Genomic DNA, 9,132 nt, shown 5'->3' with positions numbered 1-9,132 from the left:
TCGTCTGCGTAGAGGTGGATCAGAGTCTCACCAGCAGCAAGAGCGACATCATTGATGTATACAGAGAAAAGAGTCGGCCCGAGGATTGAAGCCTGTGGCACCCCCATAGAGACTGCCAGAGGTCCGGTGATCTGTTTGAACCTCTTGATACTCCCCATCCCGGATCCGGGATCGTGAATAAAGCCTCAGGCTCATTAGCATAACGCAACGTTAACGATTTCTGAAAATCGCAAATAAAATGAAAATAATGCGCCTGCTCTCAAGCTTAGCCTTTTCTTAACAACACTGTCATCTCAGATTTTCAAAATATGCTTTTGAACCATAGCAAATCACTAATTTGTGTAAGAGTATACTAAGCTAGCTTAGCATTTTGAGTAGCATTTAGCACGCAACATTTTCACAAAAACCAGATAACCAAATAAATAAAATCATTTACCTTTGAAGAGCTTCGGATGTTTTCAATGAGAAGACTCTCAGTTACATAGCAAATGTTCAGTTTTTCCTGAAAGAATCTTTGTGTAGAATCTTTTTTTCCGAATTAACTCCATAATATCGACCGAAACATGGCAAACGTTGTTTGGAATCAATCCTCAAGGTGTTTTTTCACATATCTCTTCATTGATATGCAGTTCGTGGAAGCCTGCTTTCCCCTCAGAATCGCATGGAAAAATACCAGCAGCTGAAAAAGACGCACCAATTTCGACGGAGGACACCGGGCGGACACCTGGAAAATGTGGTCTCTTATGGTCAATCTTCCAATGATATGCCTACAAATACGTCACAATGCTGCAGACACCTTGGGGAAACGACAGAAAGGGCAGGCTCATTCCTCTCGCATTCACAGCCATATAAGGAGACAATGGAAAACGGAGCCTCAAAAATCCTGTTGGTTTCCTGGTTGCCGTTTCATCTTGGTTTTGCCTGTAGCTCCCGTTCTAGGGCACCCACAGAGAATATCTTTGCAGTTCTGGAAAATTCAGAGTGTTTTCTTTCCAAAGCTATCAATTATATGCATAGTTGAGCATCTTTTTGTGACAAAATATCTTGTTTAAAACGGGAACGTTTTTCATCCAAAAATGAAATTGCACCCCTAGAGTTTCAAGAGGTTTTAACTTGGCTTTCGAAGACCTTAGAAAGGCAGGGTAGGGTAGATATAGGACTGTAGCAGTTTGGGTCTAGATTGTCTCCCCTTCAGAAGAGTGGGATGGCCACGGCAGCTTTCCAGTCTTTGGGGAATTCCGTGAGGTGTTGCTTTATCTGTTTTTTGAAACCAGGTTTCCTGTTAATTTGAGCAATATGAGATGGAATGGTGTTCCATGCAATAATGGCTCTATATAACACTGTATGCTTTCTACAGTTTGTTCTGGATTTGGGGACTGTGAAAAGACCTCTGGTGGCATGTCTGGTGGGGTAAGTGTGTGTCAGAGCTGTGTGTAAGTTGACTATGCAAATAATTTGGGATTTTCAACACATTAATGTTTCTCATATAAAGAAGAAGTAAAAAAAGAAGTCAGTCTTTCCTCAACTCTTAGCCAAGAGAGACTGACATGCATAGTATTTATATCAGCCCTCTGGTTACAAAGAAGAGCAAGACGTGCCGCTCTGTTCTGGGCCAGCTGCAGCTTCACTAGGTCTTTCCTTGAAGCACTCGACCACACGCCAGGACGATAATCAAGATAAGACAAAACTAGAGCCTGCAGGACTTGCTTTTTGGAGTGTAATGTCAAAAAAGCAGAACATCTCTTTATTAAGACAGACCTCTGCCCATCTTTACAACCATTGAATCTAAATGTTTTAACCATGACAGTTCACAATCTAAGGTAACACCAAGTAATTTAGTCTCCTCAACTTGTTCAACAGCCACACCATTTATTACCAGATTCATCTGAGGTCCAGAACTTAGGGAATGATTGTGCCAAATACAATACATTCCAAAACAGACTGCAACTCTTCCAATAAATAAAACCCTTTGAGTTCTATTAGACAGATAGCTCTGAAACCATGATATGGCGGAAGTTGAAAAGCCATAACAGATACAGTACCAGTCAAAAGTTTGGACACCTACTCATTACAGGGTTTTCTTTAATTTTACTATTTTCTACATTGTAGAATAATAGTGAAGACATCAAAACCATGAAATAACACATATGGAATCAAAGTTAATGCGTTTGAGCCAATCAGTTAGGGGTGGTATACAGAAGATATCCCTATTTGGTAAAAGACCAAGTCAATATTATGGCATGAACAGCTAAAATAAGCAAAGAGAAATGACAGCCCTTCATTATTTTAAGACATGAAGGTCAGTCAGTGAAAGTTTCTTCAAGTGCAGTCGCAAAAACCATCAAACACTATGACGAAACTGGCTCTCATGAGGACCGACACAGGAAAGGAAGACCCAGCGTTACCTCTGCTGCAGAGGATACATTGATTAGAGTTACACAATTTGCAACCCAAATAAATGATTCACAGAGTTCAAGAAACAGACATCTCAACATCAACTGCTCAGAGGAGACTACGTGAATCAGACCTTCATGGTCAAATTTCTGCAAAGAAACCAATAGTAAACGACACCAATAAGAAGAAGAGACTTGCTTGGGCCAAGACAAATGAACAATGGACATTAGACCGGTGGACATCAGTCCTTTGGTCTGATGAGTCCAAATTTGAGATTTTTGGTTCCAACCACCGTGTCTTTGTGAGACGCAGAATAGGTGAACAGATGACCTCTGCATGTGTGGTTCCCACCGTGATGCATTGGAGGAAGAGGTGTGATGGTGTGGGGGTGCTTTGCTGGTGACACTGTCATTGATTTATTTTGAATTCAAGGCACACTTAACCATCATGGCTACAACAGCATTCTGAAGCGATACGCAATCCCATCTGGTTTACGTTTAGTGGGACTATCATTTGTTTTTCAACAGGACAATGCCCTAACACACCTCAAGGCTGTGTAGGGACTATTTGACCAAGAATGAGTGTGATGAAGTGGTGTATCAGATGACCTGGCCTCCACAATCACCCGACCTCAACCCAATTCAGATGGTTTGAGATGAGTTGGGCCGCAGAGTGAAGGAAAAGCAGCCAACAAGAGCTCAGCATATGTGGGAATTCCTTCAGGACTGTTGGAAAAGCATTCCAGGTGAAGCTGGTTGAGAGAATGCCAAGAGTGTGCAAAGCTGTCATCAAGGCAAAGGGTGGCTACTTTGAAGAATCTAAAATATATTTTGATATGTTTAACACTTTTTTTGGTTACTACATGATTCCATATGTGTTATTTCATAGTTTTGATGTCTTCACTATTATTCTACAATATAGAAAATAGTACAAAAATTAAGTAAACCCTTGAATGAGTAGGTGTGCCCAAACGTTTGACTGGTACTGTATGTTTTTTCAACAACAGGCTATGGTAATAATATCAAAGGCTGCACTGAAATCTAACAGTGTGCTGAGAGCTGGCAGCAAGCTGATAGGTCTGCTGTTGGAACCAGTAAAAGCCTCTTTACCACTCTTTGGTAGCAAAATTACTTTGGCTTCCCTCCAGGCCTGAGGATAAAGACATTCCTTTAGGCTCAGACTTCTTAGGGCTAGGCCCCTTTTTTCTCAATTTCCGCCTGAATGCCGTGCCCAAAATAAACTGCCTGTTGCTCAGGCCCTGATGCCAGGATATTCATATAATTGGTACCATTGGAAAGAAAACACTTTGAAGCTTGTGGTAATGTTAAAAATAATGTAGGAGAATATAACACAATAGATATGGAAGGAGTATATCCAAAGAAAAACCAACCTGATTTAGAATGGCAAGTATAAGGTCATACTGAGAATTAGCTCCCTGGATGCAATTCCTATGGCTTACACAGGGTGTCAGCAATCTATGTTCAAGGTTTCAGGCTTGTAACTTTGAAAATGAATGAGAAATATCAGTTTTAGTACAGGGACAGTCTAAGAAATGTGTGTTTGCGTGCGCCATGAAGACAGGACACACCTTCTAAAATTAGTTTCCTATTGAACATACTTCTTTCTGCAAGAAATATTATAGTTTGATTACATTTTAGGGTATCTGAGGAGTAAATAGAAATGTATTTTGACTTGTTGAATCAAAGTTTAGGGGTAGATTTTCGGATTCATTTCTCTGCATGTTGAACGAGTGGATTACTCAAATCGATGGTGCCAACAAAATATCTTATATCTTTTTGAGATATAAAAAATGGTTTTATCTAACGAAACGACACTAAATGTTATAGCTGGGACCCTTTGGATGACAAATCAGAGGAAGATTTTCAAAAATAAGTGAATATTTAATCACCATTTGTGAATTTATGAAACCTGTGCCGGTGGAAAAAGTTTGATGTGGGGCGCTGTCCTCAAACAATCGCATGGCATGTTTTTGCAGTAATAGCTACTGTAAATCGGACAGTGCAGTTAGATTAACAATAATTTAAGCTTTCAACCGATATAAGACACTTATATGTACCTAAATGTTTAATATCCACAATTTGTATGATTATTTATTTGAATTGCGCGCCCTCCAGTTTCACCAGAAGTTGTCCCGCTAGCGGGACGCCGAGGCTTAAGTTAAAGATATGACAGATATGAGAGACTATAGAGTCAGCTGCCATCCTCCGTAGCTCTCAATCTAAATTGTCAATGCCAGGAGGTTTGTCATTATTGTGTCAGGATTTGGCCAGGGTTGTTCCGGGTTTTGGTCACTAGATTCCCCCATTGTGCTTTTTGACCTCATGTTTTTTCCCTTGTTCCCCATTATTATTTGCACCTGTGCCTCGTTTCCCCTGATTGTATTTAAACCCTTAGTTTCCCTCAGTTCTGTGCTCTGTGTCTGTATGTTAGCACCCAGCCCTAGTGTTCTGTGTATTCTTGTCGATTCCGGTGGATGCTCTTGTGGAATTCTGTTTTTGTTTTTGAGTATCTCTTGAGGCTTTTTTGTGCTATTCCTACCACCTTTTGGATTTGCCATTTTTTGTATTGAAGGACTTCTCCTTTTTACTTTATTAAATACACCGTCTTAAGTACTGCTGTGTCTGCCTCATCTTCTGGGTTCTGCTGACTATTTGTGGCTCAGTTGGTTAAGTGACTGTTTCTCACTCCGGAGACCCAGGTTCGTAACCGGGTCCTGACATATTGATCGATAACAGTAATTTTTCCACCTCTCCCACATTAACTTAAAAAATTCTAACTTGTAATGCTTTTCTTCCATTCTTAGTTTTTTTATGGATTAATATGATGGCTCACTGTTCATTGTTGGCATTTCCTGCCTAAGTTTGCCCACTTTGCCAATGAAGTCATTATAAAAAATAATCATCAAATGGTTTTGTGATGAATAAGCCATCTGAATCGATGAAAGATGGAGTTGAATTTGTCTTTCTGGCCATAATTTAATTTAAAGTACTCCAAAGTTTTTTTCCATCATTCTTTCATCATTGATCTTGGCTTCATAATAGAGTTTCTTCTTCCTTTTGTTAAGTTTAGTGTTGTGTCGTTAGTATCCTTAATGTGATGACATGCTATTTTATCAAATCGATTACCTAACATTTAATTGATTACGTGATTGAATTAAATCATGCAACAATTAATTCATTAATAACCTGGGGCACCACAGAGAAGTTTATTTAACGAGTTCCATCTTACGAATGAACTCTTAGAGATCTAAAGATCTGATCAGTCATCAATCAGTCATTAATTATTCTTTACCTTCTATCAGTCTCATCTGAATGTCGTAAAATTCTTGGTTATCTGCACGAACCCTAGTTTCCATAATGAATCAGCAATATACAAATTGGCTTAATTATTTATTTACTAACTAACTAACTAATCACAGAAATACATTGGTTACTGACACAATGCATTGATAAGTCCCTAAGTGGCTAAGCCAATATGACGGCTTGGTAGACAAAAGGAAAGGGGGAGGGGGGCCTGAGAAAGAAAAAAAACTAAAGATAAACTAAATGGATTCACTACACACAGTCTATAATTATATTAATTGAAATGCTAATCCTTTGTACATGAATGGCCGCTCATTCGAGAATAATTGCAATTTATATAATTACGCCCGTATGTCGTTATTGTCTTCTCTGTTGGAAACCTTGATCGTCCTGTAGGGTTCATCAGAGTCTCTGGTTAACTTTACCAGAAGTCATGTCTTTTGTGGTTGTAAGTGGTTAGAAGGATACTTCAAAGTACCATTCAGACATGTTGTCATAGAATAGATGCTTCGGCGGTTGTCGGTATTCCCGGTCTAGATTTATGTAATTTTTAGCTACAGACTAGTAATTATAACTAGTAATTATAAGCGCCTATGATACCCCCAGGGCACGTCATGACATTAGTCTCAATATGCAGTAGATCAGCCAGTCAGATATGTAGCCAGACTTATTAGCCACTCATTTTGCCCCATCTCTTTCAACCATAGAGTTGTTCAATTCCTCATCAATCCATGGAGCCTTAATAGTTCTAACAGTCAGTTTCTTAACAGGTGCATGTTTATCAATAATTGGAAGAAGCAATTTCATAAATCACACCATCAAATATCTTAACATCATCCACATAAGAGTCACAGCAAAATATACACTATTTTAGGCCCAACTTTTGGAACTGTGGCTTTCCTGGATATAGCCACAATATTGTGATCACTTCATCCAATGGGTACGGATACAGCTTTAGAACAGAGTTCTACAATATTAGTAAAAATGTGATGAATACCTGTGGATGATCTTGTTCCTGTAGTGTTGTACACACCCTGGTAGGTTGATTAATAACCTGAACCAGATTACAGGCACTGGTTACAGTGAGAAGCTTTCTCTTGAGTGGACAGCTTGATGAAAACCAGTCAATATTCAGGTTCCCAAGAAAGTAGACCTCTCTGTTTACTTCACATACACTATCAAGCATTTCACACATATTATTTAGATACTGACTGCTTGCACTTGGTGGCCTATAGCAACACCCCAAAAGAAAAGGCTTTCGATGTGCCAAGTGAACCTGCAACCACATCACTTCAATAACACTTCAATAACACTTGACATAAGATCTTCTCTAAGCATTACAGGGATATGGCTCTGAATATATAAAACAACATCTCCCCCAAAAGCATTTCTGTCTCTTCTATAGATGTTATACCATTGTACTGATACTGCTGTATCATCAAATGAATTATCTGAGTCTCAGAAATGGCAAATATATGAAGGTTATCTGATGTTAGCAAGTTATTGATTTCATTAACCTTATTTCCAAGGCTACATATATTAACATGGGCCATTTTCAGCCCCTTCCTGGGTAGTGTATCAGAGATAGACATGATATGTAAAAGAGCAAACAAGGCAAGAGAGAAAAATATACATTCAGCAATCCATGAATCAATTTGTGTGTGTGTGTGTGTGTGTGTGTGTGTGTGTGTGTGTGTGTGTGTGTGTGTGTGTGTGTGTGTGTGTGTGTGTGTGTGTGTGTGTGTGTGTGTGTGTGTGTGTGTGTGTGTGTGCGCGCTGCAGGGTTTCAGATATGAACCCATAGGCTTGGCTCTTTCATCCCTTCCAGGCTTTTGGGAGTGAAGGTGGACAATGAGCCTGTCATAGCAGATGTAAGCAATGTCCCCACGCGCTCTGGCAGCTTTCATGGATGGGATATGATATTTCCTCTTCCAGCACACAGTTTCAGGATTGTCCTTGTTGAGGAAGATATAAATTCCTCTTAAGTTCCTAGCTCTTTCCAGAACAGCTACCTTGTCCTTCAACCTCAAGAACTTGACCACTATCGGCCTGGGCCTGTCACCTGGGCTTATAATGGGTTTTCCAGTCCTGTAGGCATGCTCCACCTCAATCTTCCTGTGGTCCATCTTCAATTTCTCCGAGATCATTTCACTCACTTTGTCATCAGATTCCATCCAGGTCTCATGTGGAGATTCTGCAATTCCATCCACAACCATGTTGTTCCGCCTTGATTGTCCCTCGAGTCTGATTTCTCAGTCATTGTTATCATGGATTCACACACAGATCTGATGTCCTCTCTCAATGACTTACAGATTACTGTCATCTTGCCATTCTACTGTTTCAACTCATCGGGCGGAGCCTGGGAGAACTGCAATCTGTTCTTCAGGTCCTGGACCTCTCAGGTCAGGTCGTCCATTCTTTTATTAGTTGAACTGAGCAGTATTCGGACAAAACACGAAGCTACTGTATATTCTTGTTGTAACACCTGATGGTAGAACTACTTTTGTTTGTTTCAAAGATCCTTCACCTGTGATAGTGAGACACCACTGTCTCAATGGTGCTACCGCGGGCTTTGGTCTTTGTTTGGGCAGGGCAGGTCACAGGGAAGATTGAACAAAAATAACAGCAGGGATCTAGACAGCCACAAACCTGGGACAATCTGTGATCCCTGCCACAATGGCTAACCACGTCACGGGCTGCGTTCAAGCTCTCAAGAAAACTAGCAGCTAGGCTAGCTCCTACACCAAATAGCTTCGCAGACCCGGCCTTGGTCGGCGGGATCACTGGACTGAGAGTAGCGGAAGGAAGATTCCCGGTGTCTGTGAAGCCCGCCATTTGGTGCAACGCAGACCCAGTAGCGAGCGTTTCCACTACAAAGTAATGTTAGGATATATCAGTTATCCTATAAGAGCTTTTGTGCAGAACACACTACTGTGTTTCAGGTACCAAGCTTATGGTCATGTTGCAGTAGTATGTAGGAGGGAGATTCCTCAATGTGCAGAAGGGCATTGGACAAAGAAATGTGTAGTGTCGGTGAAAGAAGTTAACTATAGGGGTGCCCTTGTTGCTGGGGATCAGAAGTGTCCGGTGCGAGAGAGGCAAGTTGAGGTTGCCAGCGTCAGAGTTGTACAGAAGATGTCATATACTGAGGCAGTGAAGAAAGTAGAGGAAGATGGGTTGAGGGTGAGGTATCCTAAGAGGCTCCCGGTGAGTAGTAGACCTTTGCCAGTACGAATGAAATGCAATTCAGTAAAGTTGTCTTTTTAGAGTACATTGCCATGGTTATAATCTGTACTGCAGAAATTAAACATTCATCACAAAAATAGATGTTATGGTGGCAGCTGCAGAGATGTACTTGGGTTTACAAGATTTTACTGCAGAGGAGTTACAGGGTGTGTTGAATGGTAGTGTCCCG

Source organism: Oncorhynchus masou, chromosome 23 (genome assembly GCF_036934945.1).
Source record: "Oncorhynchus masou masou isolate Uvic2021 chromosome 23, UVic_Omas_1.1, whole genome shotgun sequence".
Lineage (NCBI taxonomy): Eukaryota > Metazoa > Chordata > Actinopteri > Salmoniformes > Salmonidae > Oncorhynchus > Oncorhynchus masou.
The sequence above is the reverse complement of the archived record's forward strand: the minus strand, read 5'-3'. Positions refer to the sequence as shown.